This window comes from Mya arenaria, chromosome 9 (genome assembly GCF_026914265.1).
Source record: "Mya arenaria isolate MELC-2E11 chromosome 9, ASM2691426v1".
Lineage (NCBI taxonomy): Eukaryota > Metazoa > Mollusca > Bivalvia > Myida > Myidae > Mya > Mya arenaria.
This window is the reverse complement of record NC_069130.1, coordinates 9,916,858-9,943,892: the sequence shown is the minus strand read 5'-3', so window position 1 is coordinate 9,943,892 and position 27,035 is coordinate 9,916,858.

Genomic DNA, 27,035 nt, shown 5'->3' with positions numbered 1-27,035 from the left:
GCAATATGTCCTTTGTCTGTATGATAGGAAATTAATGTTAAATATTACATATTGCGTGATGTAACCCAATTTAGGCTTTCTATTCCAAGAAGACAATGAATGACAATTATATGGTGTAAAGGAGTGACACAACTTCTATTCGTATATGTATAGCCGAGTATCGTGATTAGAGAGCAATCGAAACCCCACAGTGAATAAAAATGTTATGAAAAAGCTGATGAAAAAATGTCACAGCATATTTTTGGCTAAGATGAAATTAACCTAACCATCAATTTACTTCTGGATTCACTGCTTTAGTAATAAACTAGACATGATCATCTTTTGTTCTAGAAGACAAAAATGAAAAGGGCAAGTGTACCGTTTGAGGAAACTTGAGAAAAGCGACAGGCATGGTCTGCTGGGAAATTTTCATTATTCTTTTGTTTCAATTTCATTTATGTTCACCTTTTAAAAGTTTTCTTGTTTTGTAAGTATAACGTTAATCAGAAAAACTGGGTCTAAAATTGGTAATTCTCAATGCTTGGATATGACGATTTCTTTGATTTTTAATCCCAAAGCGCAGATACAAAGGGGATATTATGATAGGACGCTTTTCTGGTGACCTGCATAACGTCGAGTTCGATGTGCAAACACGTATCCATCGAGACTGCAGGTCGTGATATGTAATGTTTATGGTGGACAAGCGAATTATTAACATGGAAAACGATACAAAAATAGCAACTATAATGAAAAATGTTTTAATGCAGTGAAATCCTCATTTTTTGTTGAGCCAATAGAACAGTTAATGATAAAGATATATTACCCTTTTTTTCTTTTAAATCCCATCATTTTGTAAATTCCAGTCAGTATTTATGTCCTCTTATGATAAGGCAATCATAGTTGCAATAATATTGTTTATTGTTTTGTTCTGTCTGAACCTCAATGCTTTGCTCGTAACATAGCAAATTACAGACTTTGTAAACAAGTATCACGCCAAAGAATAGCAGTTATCATCAGACAATAATGATTAACAATATCAATTGGAGTTGTTTGCGTGATGTTGGATGTATTTGAATTGCAATGCGCTTTCATATGCAAACTTTATTGTATCATCCATCATATATAGCCTAATGGTAGAGTTTGCAAAAGGTGTGATTTGTCACGGGAAAATTATCCCCAGCCCTGACAGGCGGAAAAAAAGAGGCTAGAAATATTACCAGTTATTTCTGCAACTGGCGATAGTTTTTTAAAAGTTCATACTGAAATACAAAGAAAACATGTAAGCATCTATTATGACGCAAAACAGCTAGACGAAATAAACAGTTGACTAACGCTTAACAAAGCTTTTTATTTGTGTGCATCCTATATTGATTGTTGTGTTGTCATTTTTCTACATCAGAATTATGTTTCTTCGACGTTTTTTACTGCATGTAGTCCAAAACATTTAATTTCCGCAGGGTGCTTTTTTTTTTTTTTTTTTTTTAAACAAGTGTTGAAAACCGAGACAGGAAAAGCATATTTTTGTTGGAAAACTGACATAGGACAATTGCAGATGATATTTATTTTCGTAAAAAATAGCGAAATCTAATACAAGCAATAAGTTCTGCGTTTTGATCCGGAAGGTTGTATTGAACTAAGTCGATTATGCAAAATCTGATTTCTCGAAATGCCAATTAGCCAATTAGCCAAATCGGGAAAAACAATATTCGAGTTTATATTTAGCATTAGTTTAATCGTATTATATTGTTAATAATTTACACACGTGATATACATATTTTCGACAAACAATATTATTGAACAATTGACATTATTAGGAGTGTGATTTGTTATGTCTTGAGCAGCTGTATTTGGTCAAGTCATACATCGTCGTCGCTCGTTGCTTCAAAACAGGATGTGAAATGTAGACTGAAATATATGCGCTAACGTCTCAAAATATTACACTCTTTCAGACCACGATTACATTAAACGCTACTATTAACAGACGAATTGCAATGCCTCCACGAAACCAAAATTCCAGACATTGACTTGTTTCATTATATAGCCAAATATATCAACTTTTTTTACCAAACCAAAAGAATGCCACTTTGAACAGAGAAAAATGAATGCAACGATAAATATGATTGTCCTAAAAAGAATTCAAAATTTAAAATTTCCTTCATTTTTTTCAAGTAATATTACCGTTCCTCACCTGTTAATCAAGGTAAGTATTGGTCTAATGTGAATTTTACATTTAATCGATTAGTAAAACAGTGTAAAGAGCAACGCAGATTTTTTTTTCACTTTCAGTTTCACTTTTAAACCGATTAATATTCAGCTCATATATGTCTTTGGTATTGTATGTCTTTTAGGTTGTGGAACTATTTACATGTGTTCGAAATTTCAAAAAAACTTTAATTGAAATGTTAACTGTTTACAAATCGAACCTTCCAGCCTCGATTTGGATTTTTTACGAATATGTTATCAATAAATATCAAAAGATAAAAGATATAAATGCTCTGATGTTTGTCTTCTTATTTTTGTCCTTACCATTACATTTTTTATGAAAAAACTAAAATAAATCGCATGATATCGAACCGAAATGGCATTAAGATCAAATTCAATATAATTATAATTCAATTTTACTTCACGTAATTGACTTCATAGACATGTCTTGTCTTGGAAATGCATCGAACTAAAACGGTTCATATTCATCTCAATGACATGTGTATGCAATTTACACTTAGAACGTAGTAATACACACTAGTTAGACTAGCTAGATTTACATTACGACGCGATGCTATGATTGATTACGCCATATGAAAAGTGTCAAACTGATCGCTCATGTGTCATATACTATTTTAGATACAACATCTACTGTTCTTATTTTCAAGTCGTTGGGACACAAATAGAACAAATTGATGTATTACTCAACCCCCCCCCCCCCCTCGCTTTAGTGCTGATCTCATTTTTTTCTAGCAGACAAAGCAAATCTTATTACGGATGTTTTCCGTTCTCATATTTCCACTATAAAGCAATGTTTTCCAAAGTGTTGTCTCAAGCTGTTTCTGTTTGTTTTCCTGATAACAAAACTACAACATCAAATCAATTTTAAAGAAGGTTAAAGAATACATACAACCTATGTTTGCCCAGGACCACGTGGTTACATTCAGAAAGGAAAACGCGTCAGAAGCACAAATTTTACTGCAATAATAAGTCAAGGTGCAGGCAAGTCATACTCACCTCTGTTTATTACAGAACTCGAAAAAAAACGTAAGTTTCAATTTATGATATTTGTATTCCAAAAATAGCTCCACATGAAAATATTGTTTGTATTGCATTTGCATTGATACATAATTTGAGAGAAGTGCAATACCATTTATAATCCGGAGTGTCGTAGCTTATATCAGAATTATATGCCAAATCTCTTCACTTTACAGTAACTATGTTATCTTTAGAAGCGGAGTATCAATCACCATGGAAATTTAGTGTTTTGTTTATATGTGCTTTTTTCGCTCTTTGAATGTTAATATTCGTAAATAATAATAATAACAAAAATAATAATTATTATCATAATAATAATAAAATGAAGTGTCAAAACGAGTTATTTGAATTAATAAGTTCAAGTTGCTGTGCTGTTAAGTATATTAGTTCATAAAATGTTTAAGGTTCCTAAAAGTAACGTCCTTAGGCTTTACTTAATTATTTAAATTACTAAGCGATTTACTTGCAGCGTAGTTAAATGTTACTGTGGTGTTTTAAAATATGTTCAAACAACAAACAACACATTTTAAAACAATAAAAAACATACGTTCTAATAACTTTTATTCCACATTTACATTCTGATATTGTGTTCATATTTTGCAGTAAAATAATTTATGCTACCTACCGTGTTTTAAGGGATACGGTACACGACTCAATAACTATCAGGGAGTGAATCCTGTTATCGGTTGAATATATTTTCTTTTTTGTAATTTACTTTTGTATAATTTTATTTATAAAACCAATGTCATGTCTTATATGTTTGACACTTTCAAAATTAATTTACATCTTATTACAGATAAAACATCTTTTGGGCATTTGTCTACTGATCCAGACACCTAGTCTTTGTGCGGTTTTAAAAGAACGTTATATGACAGATTTTTAACCACCTTTCGGTGATATATGAGGAAAATAGTGTATGTAACTGTTTTATATCAGAGTTTTGCGATAACGTTCATAATTTCTTACGTTAAAAATATTGCTCAAACTTATTATGGCTCTCGAAATCAAGTGCCTACTTCATTAATTTTAAGCCGGCGTATACCGATGAAGCTGCTAAATAAGATTGACATGATTGAAATTATGAATTTAATTTCTGAACTTGTCATTATTTTTTCATTGTTTTATCAATTAATGAAGGTTATTTGGAAACTAAGTGAAACAGGCAAAATACAAAACGCCGTTAGTTGCCATTTTATTGTTTGACTCTAGCCGGTTGGCGTAAAAATTTGTACGCAGCCGCAATTAAATGGCACAGAATACGTGGTTTACTGGTAAATAAACTAAAACACGACTTAATCTGTCAGCATATGAAGGAAAATAGATGTTTGAATTCTTAGAAATGAAGATATTCCATTTTCGACATTCAGTATTTATTCTAAGGCAATATTCATTATTTATTGTATTGTTTACTTTCCTTAAATAAGTGCGTTCGTGAATGCATGTATTTGTTCAATCTATTTGCAGATGGAAAATACGGCTTTCTGACTCAATTTTGTTTCCTTCATGGATATGTATAGCCTTAGACATGCATCAGAGTTCTAAGTGCAAAACTGTTAATATTTCTTTTATTTGTGTGAAAAGACATTTGTCATTGATAATAATTAAGTAATAATTCATATGTAAATATTTCTCTGAGAGCATTTCTGTTATCTGTAGATATCACTTGTTGATGGGCATACGAAATGCTTCGATCTTGTATTGTACAGTAGAAATCATACAGTAAATATATAACAAGGAATAACATGCTTTATTCACCCCTAAGTTTATGCTTGAATTCTTTTACACAGACTGTGAAGAGAGTTATATTAACTTCTGTTTTGTCACTCGCGTTAGTACAACAGACCCGGAACCGAACCCGGAAAGCCTTGGCGAGAAACGAGTGCGTTAACCAATGCGCTTACCGTACAACCCTTTGAGTTCATACAAATGTATTTTAGTTCAGTTTGTTTATTTTCGAACAAACATAAAGTATTCATGAAAGTACTGATGTTGACCTATTTACTACCCAAAGTTGTTGGGTTTTTTCGCCAACAATTAGAAAATTATAGAGATAATCAGAATTACAATCAGTCGATATGAAATTTTACAAAAACGGATCTTCATTTTTCGTTTGGATATAAATTTGCAACAAAATATCATGAATGAGAGATTCATGAACAGAGAACAACGCAATAATGAGTGGATAGTTGGTCATACGCTGGAAGTAAAAACTGCATCAACTCTGGAACGTCCTGCAGGGTAGCCTTTATCGACACATTGCTTACGGCAAGAACAGCTTTAGATGGAAAAGTTAAATGCTTCTGAAGTGTGAATATACTAACAATTTATACAACTTAACTACTACTGAGGTACTGCTTCAACCCTCTTAAATGGAAACCAGAAACATGCTTTGCCAGGGAAATCTAGTGGGCAACCAGCTGGTAGTACGACTACAGACAAGTAGCCTTCCAATGTACAGACAGACAATGTGATAACTAGTGGAAGTCAGGGTATAGGGGCAAAAGAAGTCAGTTCAGGCTTGAGAGAGTTTACCAAAGAAAACAATTATGCAATAATATGATAGAGACAGCAGGAAAAAGTAAAGCAGCCGGGAAATCAAATTTGACTATGACGTTGTTACGAGGCCTAATATACACTCAACCAAAGACAAATCGCATCAGTAAAACAAACGTGTTTACCGAACTAATGATACCGTTGCAAGAAAAAAAAATATATTGTCAAAAACTTACATTAAATTGAAATTTTTGTGTACAACGCATTGAAGCTAACGTACTGATGTATCAAATCGCTTACGACACATGGTTCTTTCGCCGTTTTTGTGTTTTTATTCCATTTTGAACTAACGTTTATTTACCACATAAATCCCAGTAAATTTTAAAAAGCATCGATATGTGTATCTGTACAAGTTACATGACTACTACATACTGAATATATATACTATGAACTTGAAAACCAAAAACCATAATGCACAATTTTTGAACGGGTGCTCTCAGCTGAGACAGCGACAAAGTATTCTTTTAATCAATACATGTAAAATGATGTATTATCGTTGAAAACTGTTGGTAACGCTAGTAAACTTTGAATGACTGTATGCCTGGGTGTACAAAATTCAATAAATTCCAGTGTCTGCCAGTTACTGTTTTGGGTGGGTTCATAAAAGACGCTGAAATAATTCAATTTTAACGAAGTTTTTGAAATAATATACTAATAAGAAATAAATAAGGAACATCGCTGTAGAATCGCATGGTTTTGTACGGGTCATCAAGTTCGTTCAATCCTTAGAATACCTATAACGCTATGTTATATAATTGCTGAAGGGAATATGTGTTCTTTAAGTTCTTCTCTACGCTTACAATGTCGCCTATATGTAATAAATTTCGACTTGATGACTGTCTGCAAAATATTTCGGAAATGCTTAAGACAAGCGATTGACCGACCAATGTTTTCGACACTTGCGGAAACATGGGTATCATATTGCATTCATCATCATCATCGTTCTCTAAAACGGAGCGACCTTGCTAAAAAAGACTTTCAAGAAATCTTGGAATATTGGTCACCTCCCCCCCCACCCCACCCCCTTCAAAAAAGACAAAATAAGAGTATTTGTCCATGAAATTATATCGAAGACATTGTCAGAAAATTAAAAACTTATTACCAATTAACATTTCATGAAAGGTTGTTGCAAACACTTGTGAGGAAATGACATTGACATCAACAAATTATCTTTTCTAATTTGTAAACATCAGATAGGTGTAAAGATTTGTCAAAAGATAGTGCTAGGATATTTTCATGAAAAAGAAACAAGGAAGGCCAAACAATAAGTACACTCGGAAGTGTATTAATATTGAACATAAAAGATAATGGTGTATACAAAAGCTTGCTTATAAAATGATTTAAAAATACTATATTCCTAAATTTATTTTTGGGTGCGTCGTTTCATTATGATCAGTTTGTCCTGGTGCAGTTTGTAATCGTAATTAAGATTCCTGAACTGATATTGGTAGTGTTGGATTCCTCATTTAGGTTCATGTGATTCAACGACATGTTAAGATGTTTTAAGTTAGATTTGGGGCCGCTTAACCTTTGCCTTGTTTTTTGTTTTCAATTTAACTATAGTAGTGTACTGTAGGCACATATAGATATGTTTCGTAAATGCGACGTGACACACGATGAGAATACCGAATTTGAATGCCGGAATGGTCAGTGACACACGAGTTCCTTGTAAGAATGGTCTGGCATACACATACACAAGTTTGTATGACCGTGACCTCACACGTGTTTCAATTCGTTTCTATATTAAGAACAGTTAAAAATATAAGCCTAATCAGATCCAGCATTCAGATGAAAAAAAAAATGTAATAGAAAGGCAAAATTACACATAAACCGATAGAGTTATTTTAGGTTCTAAACGATTAGATACAAAAGACACTTTCAAACGATCGAACTAAGCTGGAGGAGCAGTGCTAGCTCTTAAACGTTATGATGAAGACAAAAAGCCACGATAACAAATGAAATAAAGCAATATAAGCTATATAAATGCTGTCTAATATTCTTCTAGATATAAAAACAAAATGTATTTAGTGCGTTGTCTACTGCTGGTTTAGTTCTTCCAATCGCATTTTATATCGTCAAAAGAATATATTTTACGTTATAAAATCCTGAATATACGCACGTGCTGGCATTCTTTTCGATGAAAAGTAGTTCGTTATTATAGGAATTAGAAAAATAACAGACCATCCCAAGAACAACAGACAGTACTTAAATACTTATGAATGAATTATCTCAAGGTTGAAAGGCACGCATAGAGACAGAAACAGCTGGGTGACCGTATTTCCGTCGTTCATGTGCTCTAACCGCTCGCCTAAGTATTAAGTGTGATATATTTGATATATTTTGTTTCTCGAGGTTGCAACATTCAACAGATTTACATTTTAATCATGTGAATATCAGAACGGGTAATTGTCACCTAAATTCACTGCTATAGAGATATAAAATAATGCATATTTTGTTCCAGCTAGATAGAATCATATTTGATATTTGGAAAGCATTATCAAATGTTACAACTTTAAACAATATGCTCATTGTCTGTGTGATGTATATCACACTAATGTTATTTATAACATATTGCGTGATGTAACCCAATTTAGGCATACTATTCCAAGAAGACAATGAACGTCTATTACATGATGAGAGAGAGTGACATAACTTCCGTTCGTATAGCCGAGTCTCGTAAATAAAGTGCAATCGAAACCCGACGAGGATTGACAATGTTACGAAAAAGTTGATAAAGAAAACTTCACGGCAAATTATTAGCTCGGATAAAATTAACCCAGCCGTCTGTTTATCTTCTGGATACACGGCTTTGGAAATAGATACTAGACATGATTATCCTTTGTTCTAGAAGACAAATGAAACGGTCAAGTGTACCGTCTGGGGAAACTTGAGAAAAGCGACAGACAGAGTCTGTTGGGTTTTTCTCATTATTGTTTTGTTTATCAGTGAGCCTGACCAGTAGATGGCCCCTATTGATTTTAGATGTCATCGGGCCAAAGGTCAAGGTCACAGTTACCTTGAATTGTAAAAGGTTGTCCGAGTGATAACTCGACAATGCCTGTACCCATGGCCCTTCAACGTGACTTGGAGTTTAGGCATGACCAGTAGATGACCCCTATTGATTTTAAGGCTCAAAGGTCAAGTTCACAGTGATCTTGACAGCAAACTCGACAATTCCTGGACCTATGGTAATCAAACTTGACATGAAGGTTAGGCCTGACCAGTAGATGACCCCTCTTGACTTTAGGGGTCATCGGGCCAAGGTCAAGGTAACAGTAACCTTTAACTCAAAAAAGTTAACCAATCTTCCCCCAGTGGTATCTCAACAATACCTGGACCTATGATCATCAAACTAGACATAGAAGTTCGGCCTGACCAGGAGATGACCCTTATTGATTTTAAGAGTCATTGGGTCAAAGGTCAAGTTTAAAGTGACCTTGAATGCAAAAATGTTTCGAGTGATAACTCGATAATGCCTGATTCCAGGGTTCTGAAACCTGACTTGGAGTTGTGTCTGACCTGTAGATGACCCCCTTATGATTTTAGCGGTCGTCGAGTCAAAGATCAAGGTCACAGTGACCTTGAACGAAAAAAGCTTGTCTGTGTGATGACTTGTCAATGCCTGCACCAATGGACCTCAGACTTGACATTTAGATTTTTGGTGACCAAATTATGACTACTATGGATTTTGATGTCATAGAGTCAAATGTCATGGTCACAACGCACTCTATCCTCACACTTTGAATGGTCATAATCTTAAAACTGCTTCAACGGCATACAATGCCAGTGCCAATTCAGCTGTCATTTCGGTCCATGCATATTTCATTCAATATTCCATATAATCCTGACAACATGGCGCTCAGGGGGGCATAATGTTTGACAAACATCTCTTGTTTCTTTTATATTCCATCATTCTGTAAATTGCAGTCAGTATTTGAGTCGTCTTATGATAAGACAATCATAGTAATGTAGTTTATTGTTTTGTTCTGTTTGAACCACAAGGCTTCTTGTCGTAACATATCAAATTATAGACTTAACATCCAAGTATAAAGACATAGAAAAGCAATTAGCATCAGACAATAATAATAAAAGAATATCAATTGCAGTTGTTTGCGTGATGCAGGCTTATTTTGAGTTGCAATGTGTTTACATAAGTCAGCTTGTTTTAGCATCCATCATATATAGCCTTATTGTAGAACTTCCGCCAAAGGTCCCGGGAATGTAATCCCCTTCCGTAAGAGACGGAAAAAAGAGGTAAGGAATAGTACCAGTTATTTCTGCATCTGACGATAGTTTTTAAAAGTTCATGCTGAAAGACATGGAAAACATGTAAGAATCTATTATGACGCAAAACAGCTAGACGAAATAAACAGTTGAAAGACGCTTAACAAAGCTACTAAATGTTGTGCATCCTATATTGATTGTTGTGTTGTCATTTTTCTCCATCTAAATTATGTTGTTTTTTGACGTTTTCTACTGTATGTAGACAAAAACATTTAACTTCCACATGCATTCACATTTAGTTGCCATGCGACAAGCTTTTTAATTTCCGAAGCGATGCGATACTTACGCCGATTATTTACACCGAATGAATAATGTTAAACTAAACACTCTTGTTTCATACACTCTTTTAGAAACATCATTTTATGTTCTTATTTTCATGTCGTGGGGACACATGTGGAACAAATTGATGAATTACTTTTCCTCTCCTATTTTTAATGTTGATCTCATTTATTAATGAATATAAAGCATCTTTAACTACGGATGTTTTTTGATCTCATATTCCCACAATAACGCAATATTTTTTCTATATGTAGTCTCAATCTGTTTCTGTTCGATTTTTGTTAATAAATCTTTAACATCAAAAACATATTTGCAGAACGATAAAAAAACAGACAGCATATGTTTGCCTAAGACCACGTGGTCACATTCAGAAAGGAAAACGCTTCTGGAGCATAAATTTTACTGCAATAATAATACATTGTGCCGGAAAACCATACACACGTCTGTTTGTTCCATAAATTGAAAAGAACATCAGTTTAAATTCATGATAATTGTATACGAAAAATAGTTACATGGAAGAAATATTGTTTGTATTGCATTTGCATTGATATATAATTTGAGGAAAGTGCAATACAATTTATAATCCATAGGGTCTTAACAAATATAGTTAAAAACTCTACGCCTTACCACTTTATTTCACAGTATGATATCTTCAAAACCAAATTTGTTCTGTTTAAATGTGTTCTTTTCAATTAAAGCATAAATATTAGTATTCGTCGACCATTTTACCAATGTCATTTTTCAATCGGAACACCTCGGCAGTTTTAAATATAAAAATGTTTGCCGATGAAATTGTAAATTTAGTTTATTTTAGTGCATGCAAATGTTATATATCAGCGTATTGCGATAACGTTCATAATTCCTGACTAAAGAAATATTGCTCCCACTTGTTATGGCTCTTGACTTCAAGTGCCAACTTAATTTTAAGCCGGAGTAAACCGGTGAAGCCTCTAGCTATTTTGATGCGAGTGTGGTCTGCTTGCGGCGTGAGCATGTTTGTGTCTCTCGTATAGTGTTAATGAGACCCTTACCGTTTGCCCTTAAACAAGATTTATATTTGATGATTTTACTTTCTGAACATGTCCCTTTTTTGTTCATTGTATTGTGAATATATCCAGGTTATTTCCACATAAGTGAAACAGGCTGAATACAAAACGCCGGTAGTTGCCATTTTATTATTTGACTCTAGCTGGTTGGCGTAAATATTTGTATGAGGCCGCAATTAAATGGCATATAATTCGTGGTGTCCTGGTAAATAAACTAAAACACGACTTAAGCTGTATGCATATTAAAGTAACATTGATGTCTGCATTTTTAACAATAAAGATATTCCATTTTAGACAGTAAATATTTATTCTAAAGAAACAATCATTATTTATTGTATTGTATACTTTACTCTAACATGTGAATAGTGTTTCCCTTTGACAACCACAAGTGCGTTCGTGAATGCATGGATTGGTTCAAGCTATTTTCAGATTGAATGTACGGCTTTCTGGCTCAATTTTATTTCCTTGATGGATATGTCTAGCCTTAGACAGGCATCAGAGTTTGAAATGCAAAACTGTTAATATTTCTCTTATTTTTGTGAAAAGAGTTTTTGATAATAATCAAGCAATAATTCATCTGTAAATATTACCCATGGGAGCATTTCTGTAAACTGTAAGTAAGACATGCTTTATTCACCCTTAAGGTCGAACTTGAATTATTTAAGAAGGATTGTGAGGATATATAAACTTCTGTTTTGTCACACACGTTCGCACGATAAGCCGGGAACCGAACCCGGACAATGTCTTTTTTCAGTCGGAACACCTCGGAAGTTTTCAATAAAAAATGTTTGCCGATGAATTTGCAAATTTAGTTATATTTAGTTTAAAGTAATAATAATAATAATAATAATAATAATAATAATAATAATAATTTATTATTAATAATAATAATAATAATAATAATAATAATAATAATAATAATAATAATAATAATAATAATTTATTATTAATAATAATAATAATAATAATAATAATAATAATAATAATAATAATAATAGTAATAATAATAATAATAATAATAATAATAATAATAAATACTAAAAATAATAATAATAACGGCTAGTTTGAAATATTTAGTTCAAATATATATTCTCTGTGTATTGTTTCATTAGTAGATTCCGAAGAGTAGAGTCCTGATACTTAACTGCCTAATTAAAATCACGACCCGATCTTCTTGCAGCGCAGTTAAATGAAACTAATACTGATATTGAAAAAAGGTCCATGTATATCAGAGTTTTTGTTTGCGATAGGGATTATTGCTATACGGGATTAATCGTACTGTATGGTAGGCATTATAAATTCCTCACCTGGCGTCTGACAATAAAATTTAACATATGTCTTGCCAAATTATTAGCTGTACAACTTGGTGTTGCTTAATTACCAGAAGCATTTACATTGCACATTCATTGGACTGAATGTGATTAAAAATGTTATTATTTTGTGTGCTTTCCATTTTTATATAGCAAACGGCTACAAAGACTGTTCCAGATATAGTGTCCTGGTACGTTTGGAGACGAAGCCTATAGATGTTTAAAAACATCCCAATTAGGAATTATTGTGAAATCATCATTGGCATTGCAGTGTGTATTTGTTTGTTAAATAATTAAGTGGTAAGTGATAATCTGTTTCGGTCGGATGTTCAATGTTTCGCCTACCAGGTGACAGTTCCTTAGTATATGCTATCACTAATTGTCTGGTAGTGTAATCTACATTATATGTATTTATTTATTACAATATACTGTATAGTTTATGTCAATATAATATGTAAAACACTGATCTGTATTATCAACCCATGCAGGTTATTTGCAAACTAAGTGAAACAGGCTGAATACAAAACGTCGGTAGTTCCCATTTCATTGTTTGACTCTAGCCGGTTGCCGGTAAATATTTGTTTACTGTCGCAATAAAATGGCATATACTAAGTCGAATCTGGTAAATAAACTGAAACATGGAATAAGCTGTAATGAAATTATGCATAATTGATGTCTGCATTCTTAGCAATAAAGGGATTTCATTTTAGATATTCAATATAGATTTTAAAGAAATATTCATTATTCATTGTTTACTTCACTTAAACATATGAATAGTTTGTTTCCTTTAACAACAACGAGTGCGTTCGGTTATGCATGGATAAGCTAAGTCTATTTGCAGATTGAATGTACGCCTTTGATTCAGTTTTATTTCCTTGATGGATATGTCTAGTCTAAGAAATGCATCAGAGTTTGAAAGGCAAAACTGTTAATATATCTCTTATTTGTGTGAAAGGACATTTTCATTGAAAAAAATCAAGTAATAATTCATTTTGTTAATGTTTCCCTGAGAGCATTTCTGTAAACTGTACATAACACTGTTATTATGGGGCAAAACAAAAGCTGATATTTTATTGTACATTAGAAAACAAACAATTACTACATGTATATAAATTGAAATAACATGCTTAATTTACCCTTTAGTTTAAACTTGAATTCAGGTTCTTGGAACCGAACCCGGAAACCATTGGCGAGAAGCCGGTACGCTTACTTGACAACATTTTGAGTCCATTCAAACATATTTCAGTTCAGTTTGTTTATTTTTTAACGAACATAAAACAATCATTAAAGATCTGGTGTTGATTTATTCATTTACAAAAGTTGATTTGTTTTGCCAACAGTTCGATAATTATAGAGATAATCAGAATAAAAGTTCTTCGATATGATATAGTACAAAAAAAGTGTTGTTTTTTTGCTTTGAATCAACATGCAACAATTTGTTATAAATCAGAGATTCATGAATAAATTAATGAACGATGCAATAATCAATGGATACTCCGGAACTGCCTGCGGGGTAGCCTTTACCTAGTCACTGCTCTCGGCAAGAACGGCTTTAGATGGAAAAGTTGGACGCTTTTAAAGGGCGATAATACTAACACTATTGACATTTTAACTACTACTGGGGAACTGCTTCAGTCCCCTACACGTGGAACCAGATCCATGCCAGGGAAAATTAATGGAGTGTCCGGTAACACCCCGACATCCCAGAACTTTCGAAAGTATAGCCAGATGCTGTGATAAACGTCAAAGACAAAAAATATGGCACAATAGAACAAAACTCCACAAACCACATAGTGCATAAAAACTATATAAAAAACAAGGTAAGTTTATCAATGATTGTTAGGCCCGCCTTGGAACGGTCAGTTAAATATAAATTTACTGGGGTTTGAAACCGGTTAGCGTGCACAACCTCACTCCTATTATGATGTGTGCGTTCTACGCAATAATGATATTCTTTGTAAGACATTCAATTCAATATTTAAAATAAATATTCCTACTAATGGTATTGTTTTCTTCCCGTGAATATATGAATAGTTTTATATTGCAACAATATGATGGATTTGTCTTGTCTTGTTTAGTCTTGAAAATACATCATAGTAATATTTGCAAGGCAAACCTGTAAATCTTCTCTTATTTGTGCTATAAGACATATTTATAATAATCAAGTGATTATTCATTTGTAAATGTTTCCATTATTGCAGTTCCATCTGTTAATATCACGTGTTTATGTACATATTACAAGCGTACATGCTCGTTAATTGATACCGTTTTCAACAGTTCCCTATTTTCAAGAAATCAAGCAATATGTTTTTAATATTTGAATAATATGCTTAATTCCCCCTACGATGCAACATGTTTTTAAGTAATTGTGAAGAAAGATATATTAACTCATGCAAAGTCACAAAATAGTATGTCCCGTTAACGGTTGGATACCAATTTACAAAAGGAGTTCATGAATGAGAGCTATGTATTAACATTGCTGATATGTGTTTCTGCTCAAGACAATGAAATTGATATATGACGTCATTTCCGGAATGAAAATTCTGGGTAATGTCGTGTAGCATTGGTAGTTATTTAACAACTTAAAGCGGGCGAAATAAAGTAAAGGTTATTACGAATGGACGCCTTCTGAAGACCTGCATCACGAAAATTTGCTGTATATGTATCCGACTCGACTCATACGCGTTCAATTCCATTCATAATATCGCCTACGGATTTTATAAGGTCATTAGTCCTAGGGCCGTTAATATACATTCTAATGCTTTACAATGCATTATCTTGAAAACACATCATTATTTAGTGTTCTTTCGTAAAGTCTTTGGACACATAAATAACAAACTTTGTTATTTACAGTGTTATTTAAGACATGTTATCCGAAGAGTTCCGTGCAGACAGAACATTTTCTAAGGACGGATTTAAAATGCTCTTATGTTTCTTTTATCGTTGTTGTTTTTATTTCTCAAATCACTGTTGTTGTATAATTATTGGTACTGGATGAGGCAAAGCAGCGGCAGCACAAAAAAAAAACTTATTTACATATCAAAACATCCTGCAGACTTTGATAGCCACACATCAATCACGTAAACAGAATCTTTATGTATAGCACACACAAAATCAGGAATATTGATCTACAAAGGCTTGCAAAATGTAATCATGTCTACTCAGTGATGTTGAGGGGAAGTTACCGTAAAACCTTCTTGAACTTATAACCAAGTGAAACCCTGTCCTCTTTTTGCGTCGGAGGTTCCGATCCATCTCAGATCAAAGATGTATAAAATAAAAAATAAACCCTGTTCGGGGTTAAAGGCAAGAGACACAAATATATTAACACCACATATATAAATACAAACCCCGAAAACAATATACTGGAGCTCGAGTCTACTTAGGGCTTGAACTAGTCAGCATTGCTATAACCTCACAATTGTCCCATCAATTATCAATAATTACTAAATTATTAGCCTCATCAGAGCACGCATCAACTTGAGACAATGAAAAGTTCAGCAAAACATAACATAACTTTATTAAAAAATTCAAGTAGGAAACGATCGGATGCAATTTGATGACAAATTATTATATTTTGTATCAGTTTACTTAGTAGGAAAGACGCCTTACGATTTACATGCTCATCATGTATATGATTAGTGAAATGCATGGCACTTAACCCTAACTCTGCATGTTAAACATATTTGGAACAGGTCGTCCTCAGGGTTAAAACATTCACTGCAGTATTGTAAACTTTGCTATAATTGCTGATTCCTCTCTATGCTCAAGAAAATTTATTTATGACGTCATTTAAATTCTGGGAAGTGCATTTGGTTGGTTAAAACTGAAAGCAGTGCATTTTAACATCAGAAGAGCGTTCCATAAGAGTAACCCCTATAGAACTTTGAAGAGGACTAACCATGCTTCAGAAATAAACTAATTTGGCGTAGGAGGGCCTCAGTGTTATAATATTGTTTTTCAAACAATATTGTGTGGCATTTCAAACGTACAGCGTTATACTATACCAAACCCATCATAGCCTACATAGTTTTTTATCGCATGTAAATTGTAAAACAATATGTTTGACAACCGCCTGAATGCGCTGATAAAATAATTTCATCCAACATAATGGCAAAAACACTATCAACTTAAATCCATGTGTAATTTATTTAAATTAAATATACTGAGCTGGAAAAAGTGTGATTTTGAGCTTGCAAACAAATTACGCGTAAAATGTATTCGTACGCAATATTTGGAGCAAGCCTAATGTTTTCGGACGCTTAATTTAGAAGATTCGTATCCAGATATACTGTCGATGTTTAGTACCAATCATACCAAAATATCTCCGACATTTTGAACACATTTGTGAAGTAAAACAGTGTTTAGTGTTATAAGACTGATATTGTAGACGGGTTCCATTTTATGTGAATACGTCGAAGTTAGGCTGGTCTTAGAACGTAATATTTAAAATAACGATGTGGCTACACCATGATTCCTATTAAAAATGTTAGAATTATCAAGGTGCCTTGTCGGAAAACATTTTAATTGCAACAGGTGGTACTGTTTATGGAAACTAAAAGCATGGTAACAATACTTATGTGAAAAACTACAGAAACAAGCTCAGTAGCAGAAAGTTTAAACATAAACTCGGTTTAATGGCCTTGTGTAAACGCCAAAAGCATAAAACACAAAACAATCACAAACAAGAAACATGGAAGAACAGCACAAAACCCCACAAACAGCACAGAGCATACATACTAAATATAAAAAAACTATGTATGTTTATCAAGGTTTGTTAGGTGCTACCTTGGAACGGTCAGTAAAATGTATATTTACTTGGGGTTTAAACCAGTTTACGTGCACGAACCTCACTCTTATCCCAACATTTTTTTAAGAATGTATTAAGAAAATTTAATAATTAAACAAATAATAAATAGTTAACCCCAAGTTCTTCATTGATTAGAGACCCCAACTCTATCTGCAGACGGAGGAATACAATTCAGAGCACCTAATACAAAAACATTTCAAAGATATGATACAGTCATTATTTGAAACCATGAGCATCACACACAGTCTGCCTTATAAAATAAAAGGTTTAAAACTGTGTGATCATAGAGTTTCATAATAAAAAAGGGTCATTGTACTAAAACTTGAAACAAATAAAGAAAATACAAGCCAGTAGAAACGTCAGTGTGAAGTTGATGGGTTTTTTTTAAACAAAGGCCTAGATTGGAAGCGCAAAGACAACACAGCTGTAACACAATGACGATACCAACAAATCTGTCTTTGGTTGTTAAGGATAGTGCTGCTGTTTGCAAATGAACATAGCATGTAATGACTGCTCGCTACGCCACTCAACACAAAGTAAATTTAAGTGCAACACCTGTATCCTGTTCATCGACTTCACTCGTCAAAGTAAGGAAACTGCCACTGTCAGCAATTAACTCACAAACAAAGAGAGGGCCCGTATACCCGCGGAAGCTTGCAATGGTTTCACATTAGACGTCAAGTTAAATTGTACGTTTGAAATGCCCATAACTTACTGGTTGAAAACGCTTTCTTAGTGGTACAAATTGATTGTCACTTTTTCACAAACAAGCATTACGACTGTGCTTAAATAAGTGGATTGACGAGTATGCTTTGCTTATTTTATTTGCTAACAATAGTATAAAGACACATTAACGTTTTTGTTTAAACAAGTAAACGGAATAAAGAAAATTGTAAACGATGAGTAAACAAATAACACATAACATTGCACACGTAGCGAAATAAAACCTTAACAAAAGCTTACAAAATACATGTGCAACATATGTTTAAAACAATGGCAAATATTTTTATTATTATTATTTCAGTCCATTCCTACAAACACCATATAGCATGCGATCGTTGTTATGTTTGTTTTAAAATATTACGTTACGTAAAACACAGTGGTAAAGAACAATATATACGGCATCTCCATATGGTAACGGTATCAGCATGTGTTGATAAGTTCAATTGCAAGGCATTAACCCTAAAACAGTTTATCTATATTACTATGTTTGTTTGAACAATGGTATCAAAGTAGCTGATTGGCATACACAAATATTGGAACAAAATATTTACATTTGTTTCTTCTTTTAGCCTAGGGACACATAAGCAAATCATGATTGAAACGTGAGTCCTGCGTTGATAATATTCCACATGTGGCCCGTAATGCTTTCGTGCAGACGTTACTCTCCGTGTAATTTTATTATGACGCTATCTGTTATTGTGATGCTTTACTGGATTTAGCTAAAGAATTAAGGAAGGGTGCTGCAACCTGTCAAATTTTCACAGTTTGCTTGTAATGCTTTCGTGTAGACCTTACTGCTTTTATGATTTCAATAAAACGATATTATTTGCTAGTGTTCCTGTAGAGTTTAAGGTAAAAGTTTTAGAAGGGTATTGCACCCTGTTTGGTCTCCCACAACCAAAATAAGTACGCCACTGTAAAAAGGCAGAGCGAAAATTGAATTAGTGGTATTAAATAGGTCTCAATTCGTTGACAAGAATTGCGACACTATTTTTTAAATGTCAAGCTTACATAACACTATGAATTATCTTTTTTTGAATTTAATGCGATTTTCTGAGAAATGTTCCAGACAACTAATTACATTTCAATTTGCTCAAGGCGTAAAAGAAATGTTTCTTCTTTGATAAGGCCTTTAAAGCTAGAATTAAAACGCAGTTATAATGTCGTGTAAAAATTAGCGCCATGCGATATGCAATTTAAGATAATCTGACAATTTCCGGAATTCGAACATGATTCCATTTTAATTACGAAGTGAATGACTTGCTTTTGCTAAGATACAGAAAAGGCGTCTGTTTTTAAAAGCACTTTATGTACATACTCAGGGGATATATCAGAAAGACTATCAGCTTAGTCGCAGGAATTTGTCATTTGTTTTTATCCTTGTTTTTTACTTATATAAGAATTTAATTCCAACATATACTATTTAAAATAAGGAATATAACATCTGTGAAAAGGGCATACTTTGTCTTAGTATTTGATTTGAAAGCATTCATTTTAACTGCGTTGACTTCGAAAACATGTAAAACATATTGACATATACAGTTATGACGAGTAGTAAAAATTAAGCATAAGCATAACAAATGAGAAATAACTCTACGAATACCCTACAATGTGGGTTTTTTTGCAAAGCACTTCCCCTTAACACAGTCAATTCGTGTATCAAGTTAAAAGTCAATACCTCAAAAACATATAGAGTTATTGAGAGAAGTCAAATAGAAATTATAAATTATCAAAGGCCATAAACGCTAAATATATACATAAAATATTGTTTCTTTTGTACAGCATTTTTCAACATGGTCAATATAGGTAATTGACCTGTGAACGTGACTTTGAACTTAGAGGTACATACCTTGGTCTCGACACGCCACCTCAACATGGTTAACTTCATCGCATGTTTTATTTAAAATTATATCATGCATGGTCAAGATAGAGCCCGGACAAAGATCATTTTAGCCTTTGGCCTTTGAGTGTGTCTTTCATCTTTGAGATACAGGCCATGGTTTTTCGCGCGGTACGCCACCTTGTTATGGTGGACCTTCGTGGCATTTTCTTTTGAAAATCCTATTAATGATAAATGCATGTTCAAATAAGAGCCTGAACAAGGTTCCAGACAAACGACGCCACCCTAGTACGCGGATCCATCATTGTGACCACTATTTCTCGCTTACCGCAAGCGGACTTGACAAAACTGTCGACGCCTTTTCATTATACTGTTTAAAGAGAGTAGCTCACCATTAATGTTTACCTTTGGATCATATCACATTCTAAGACTTAATTTAAGGGATTTATTGAACATTCGTATGATTTTATATTACTGGGAAAAAAGAGAGATTGTCTTTCAAAATGAGTATTTCACTGTAAATAGCAAGACGAAAAGAGATAAGAATTTGTTAACACTGTGGTCAACAGCCTATAGATTTGCCCTAAACTAAATTCAAAGCAAATTCCAGGGGAATGCTTCTGACTTGATATTAACAATTCAATGTGCTAAATGTTAAAAAACATTTTATGTAGCTTTATAATTTCATCAGACCTTACTTGCGGACTGAAAGAGAGACTTAGTGCCAAGTGTCAGAATCGGAATAAACCGACCTACACATTTAAGACTATTTGCCATTTCTGCGAATTTAAAATCTAAATCCAATTACAATCCGCTATATTACTTGTGCATGAATTAGAAGATTTAAAAGTATTCATACAGACCCTTGGGAATAAACAAGGAGTTATTGTAATCTCGAGCAATGGAAATTGTCAAATAAAAGTAATACTTTGATATCACCAGTTTTTATTCTTGATCTGTGGATGTCAGATGTTTATTTTCAGGAACGGATTTCCACTTCCTACGCATTAATATAACTCGCCAAATAACACTCTCATTTTAAAGAGCAATTAGACATTTCTAAAATTATCAACAAGATGCAAATGCACCTTTCCAAGCAATGCAAAGTACCTATAATAATTGTATCTGGAGTTATTTCACGATTGAAAATCGAGTCGTAGTATTTACAAATATAATGAAGGAAGTAAATTAAAAGTCCAGAAGAAAATTGCGTATCATTTAGGTATATTAAGATTAACTTACCAAATATGCAGTACACGGAACGTGAATTATCGGTATGTTGTTTGTATCTGTGTATTGTGTCATAAGGACCAGAAGGTCAACCAAGGTACCGGTTTAAAGGTTTTATTAACGCATATTCCGTGCATATTTTTTCTTCCTGCTCCATCATATTCTGGAATACTCCCCAACGTGTAATTTGGTTATAAGGTAAATGCCACAATCAGGAATACATTTAAATAAAGTTTTTCTTGACAAAACCACACATGTTAAACAATGATATATCATTAAGCAACTACAACAACTGAAGTAAAGAATCTTGTTAACACAACAAGGCAAGAACATGTGGTGGTCTTATTGCATAGTTTAAAGTGAATTCCCCCAAAGAAAAACGAACGTTAATCTTTTGTATGGCAAATGCATATGCATGCACTATTTATATGAACAACTAAAGAAACAAGCAAGTCGAATTTCTACACTTTTGTGAGGGGAGAAAGCGCTCGCATAAACTAAGATTATGTTCTGTCAATATACAGTGTAATCATAACCACAAATTAAACGCTGAACTCAGACAAAAAACGAAATTCTGTCCATTTGGACACGTTATTACCAAGGGAACGGCACTAATAATTTGGTTAAGAACTAACTTTTTTAAAATGTTCAATATATCTTAAGATAAAACATGCCATATCAGTCATAAAATTTCATATTCGTTAAAAAACTACAATAGAAAGCAGATTGAATTCTAATTAAATAATAAACCAGTCATGAACCATGTTTTCACTTTTAAAACTCTCTTCTGTACAATATTATAATTTGATGCTACATAATATATTGTTAAGAAGTGTTTGTCTTAATGAAAATCTTTATAAATGTCATTTAAGACCCGTATGTATGGCATAATACATGATCGAAAGGAAGCGTCATACAATTGGAAATCATCATTTTGAGCGTTTTAATCATTTTGAAATATGCAAAATTACGGATACCATCGAACCGCAAGAATGATTTCAGTGTTTCAGCTGTGACATCTCTTTGCGGCAAACAAAGTCGTTAAGTTGTAACATGTTTGGAGAATTAAAAATTTCAAGTTTTAGCAAAAGAAAAAATAGAAAATAATTAATGTAAAATAAACACCACAGCAAACAAACAAACTTATCCACACAAACTTAACACATATACACATATCCCATATTTTCCGTATTGAACGACCAACGATAAAGACCGAAACGCATGGAAAGGTTAGAAATGAATTTTGGGATCGATTATTAGAATGCAATACATCATCTGTAAAAAAAACAATTATCAGTTGTCGTTTGTTTACAAATAAAACGTCGACATGTTGTCCGAATCTGATAAATTATACACACTCCATAAATCAATGACTTATATGGTAAAAATAAGGTATATATAAATAAGTTATTTAACATCGTTCGGTATAAAGCGGGATATTTTTGGACTCGTACAGCGCTCGCAAACCATATTGGACGAGCCATAAGCCGGTACTCGTCCAGTATATATCAGTATTGTACAAAACAATATAAATATCCTATAATTTTCTCACAACTTAACTGTATTTTTGAAATATTATATGTTGTGTGCATGATGTTGTAAGGCTAGAACAGTGCGTTTGAATATTTTAAAGTGCATTATATCCCACATTGCATTTTGATTTCATCAGTATGTATTTCCGATAATAATACAATAAACATTAGCGGTAATTTAGAAAGATAACCAAAGAAATTTAGTAAAATCAAATATGCATTTTGTGTTTACTGTTTGATAATCATCAATGGAAATCAATACCATAGTATTGAATTGAAGTGTATCTCTTTTAACGTAACAATAAACATCGATAATAATTAAAGTCAAAACTAATGTTGGCATAAAAATATATTTCTTTTCTAAAACATAATGAACATCAAAACGTAAAAAGGATCTAAAATACCCGCCTGACGCCTTAAGCACTGGCCGGATACTGTCTGAATGATGAACTATTATGTTTTGTCGGATCTAGCCGAACCAGTGCACGTGCAGGACTGCAAAATGGGCGCGCGTGAAACTCTGCTGGCGAGCAATACCCTCTTCGAGAGTTGAAAGAGAACATCGTTTGTAAATAAATATGTAAATAGAGTATTGAAATAACTGATCTTGCTGACTTAGAACATTTTAAATGGAGTAATTGTACTAAAGATGAAAACGTATTTAAATACTTTTAAATGTTCACCTGGCCCCAATTTCTCGAAACTTCTTAAGCTAAACAGGCTTAAGTCGCTTATTTCAATTAGCCAAAATACATACTGAAAATGGTTTTTGATTAATGAAAAATGGTTTATTCTGATAATCATGCAGATCATTCCTACATAGTTTCTAAAAATTCTTGAAGAAGTAAATATTACACATTTTATAGAACAACAAAAATAGTGAGATTAGCTTAATCCTGCTATAAGGGACTTAAGAAGTTTCGAGAAATTGGGACCAGTGTTACAAAAAAAAACGTTTTCATATGGAAATAAATAGTAAATAGTGATAGGTCGTTTGGTGTATTAAGATTAAGTAATGATCATACATGCTAATATAGCTCTTATAGGGGATTTATTACCACGTTCAGCGTAGGCCTTTGGTCCTTGACATAATCGCTGACTAATTTCAAGATAATCATCTTACAATTTAAATGCAAATGAACACACGGAACTAAAGTATATCGTATGTGAAATATTATTGCGTTATGATAATAGTTATCTATTGGCTTATCTACATTTAGTTCCTTGAACCGATGGCAATGCCTAATATGCATTGTTGAGGCTACACCTACCTAACACTTTATATTTTTATCATTTGGAGTATTCAAATGACAATGAAAGAGGCATATTTACGCCTTAACAGTAAAAGTGGAAAACCGAATCATAGATAGAGCTAAAAGGCCGGACATCTTTAAAACGTCTTAGTTACAAAGCATCGTTTAAGCACACAACTTAAAACGTAATATATAAAAAGAACTAACAGGTATGTGGAATATTTGAGTTCAACATGGAGAACTATTTTGAAGTTAGTCCGGTTCCCAATAGAGGAGGCATGTCTGACAATTTACGTTGAATGTTTAAACGACTATTTCGCTGGTTTGCAGTGGTACGTGTTATTAACTTTTACTGAATATATCGCAGGGTTTTAAAGATGAAATGTACAACAAGAAAAAGCAATCACACCAGTAACACGTTCTAGTTTGCTGAGGTGCTACGTTCACCATATTGACTTCTGCAACCATCAGTTGATGTTGTTGATGACTTTGATAGAGAGGTCTGATGAAGAGCTGCCGAATAGATGATGACGCGTACAATAATGTCAACAACTTAGTTCTTTTGAAGACGGCAATTTAACGGGTACAAAGTGTCACATGAAAACAATTGCTTAAATATAGCTTCAAATGAAAGATCTTACGATAAAACAGAAAACTTTTGATTGAAAAACAGGACAGTGTAAATCACACACTACCTACACATGAAAAATGAAGCAAGTCAGACAAGAGGTGCGTCATGTTGTCGACATTGATAGATGGATGTCAGACGCTAAGGAAAGGCTGGTAGAGGACGACGACATGGCATACAGAATCCCTATAGGCAAATTGACAGGATGACCATCGTTCATAATAAGTCAGAAAATGGCTCTTTGAAAGAAACTGTGTTGGTATTTAAGTAAAAGTCTTAGCGCAGCAATACTCAAGACGACTTGCAGTGTTCGTACCTTTGTAATTATGCCAAGAGAGTAGTTAATCGATTCAGCAAGACCCATCCACACCCCAATGTAAATAAGAACCTATGCATTACAACTATACAAGACATGGCTAAGGCGGCATTACATATCATTTCACAGAAACATACTGTCGACGAAATTGCAAGACCTGTGTAACACTACTGTGTCCCTACATCGACATCTTTTAAACAAAAAATCGTACCATACATCATGTATAGGGCTTATGAGCTTTTCCTTCAGGTGCAAAGCATTAATCAAACGTGTACTTTTTGAAAACCGAATACAGCCTGTACCTACCATAGTTGTCATTTCATATATTAAATTAAAATCAAACCGAGATTTTTTGTATTTTGTATATTACGTTCACTGCCATTTTACCTTGTTACTTAAAAAAGGAGTTATATTGGATTTTCTGACATTTAGAATTGTCCCCGTAATTTCTTTAAACTTTTAATGGGCTTGATTCTCCTTTAGCATTTAGTTTGTATGTTCTTATTGCCATCAATATCCGCGCACGTTAGTTAGCATTTTTAGCCAGGATATGAAGAGTATATGTGCTATAGAATGGGAACAGGTTGCTAAGTATGACAATGGCATATGCTATCGAGCCATAAATTTCAACTTTATGCTCATGAGTGAAGAAAATGTTAGGAATGATTTTAAAGTAAGTTATATAAGGTTTATCCTGTATAAAGTATTTATGTAGTTATTATCGCAAGTTAGGGCTGCATAAGGGCAGAAGGGTTGTATCAAAAAGGAATAGTGTGCAACGCCTGCGAAAACACTCATACATAATATCGTTCCAGTATAATCATAAGAGCAGTATTGTCTAAACGAAAGCAATACAGACACACTATGAAAAAAATGACAGATTGCAGAACCCTTCCATAACTCAGCTAAATCCAGAAAAAGTCACAATGACATTATATCGTTTTAATATAATCATAAGGCCAGAAACGTCTACACGAAAGCATTACAGTCAATCTGTGAAAAATGGAAAGATTACATCTATCATACTCCATAATTCTTTAGCTAAAACCAGTAATGAATCACGATACCATTGTAGCGTTATAATATAGTCATAAGGGCAGTAACGTCTGTACAAAAGCATTACTGAAAAACGTGAAAGTATCATCACAGGACTCAAGAGAGTCGGTTCGATTATAATTTGCTTAATGTGTCCCTAGGCTAAAAAAGGCGACCAATGTTTAACTTTTGTTCCCATGGTTGCGTATGTAAATCAATTACTTTGATTACATCAGCATTGCCTAAACAATCATAGTAATGCATTGTGATTCACATCCACTGTTTTAGGGTTAATGCCTTAGAAAGCAACAGAACAACATAGTCTAATAGCTTTGTAACGTGAATTGGTCGTATATATTGTGCTTGGCAACTTAAAGTGTAACATACCATAATATAGATATAAACAACATTATAACGAACGCATGTTATATGGAGATTATAGAAATGGACGAAAAGAGATGTTTTTTAACAGATGAAGCATATGATTGATTGTCAGTGTTTGTAAAGTTTTGATTTCGTTACGTGGGCAATGCTTTATCTTATTTTTTACTCATTGTTTACAATGACGTGAATATCCTTTTATACTTCTGTTTACAACTGAACTGAGCAAAAAGCACACTCGTTATTGACTTACTAGAGCATTTTTGCAAATAAAAGACAATAAGTTTGGATTGCCTTAAAAACGTGCTCGAACAGTTAGTTCAGGGCATGTCAAAAGTAATATATAACTGGCCGGCAGATGTGAAACCATTGCAAGCCTTCGCGGGTTTATGGGCCCGCTCATTGTTGTTTGTAATTCGCTGACTCTGGCATTCGACTTTCTATGATGACTGAAGTCGATTTAGAGGATATAGATGTTCCACCTAAATAAACTTAGTGTTTTGTGGCGGAGCAATCATTCAATTGATCTGACAATATAAAGAAAGTCGTCGGACAATAAATCTAGAAACAGGGATAAGCACTATTCAGTATCGCCT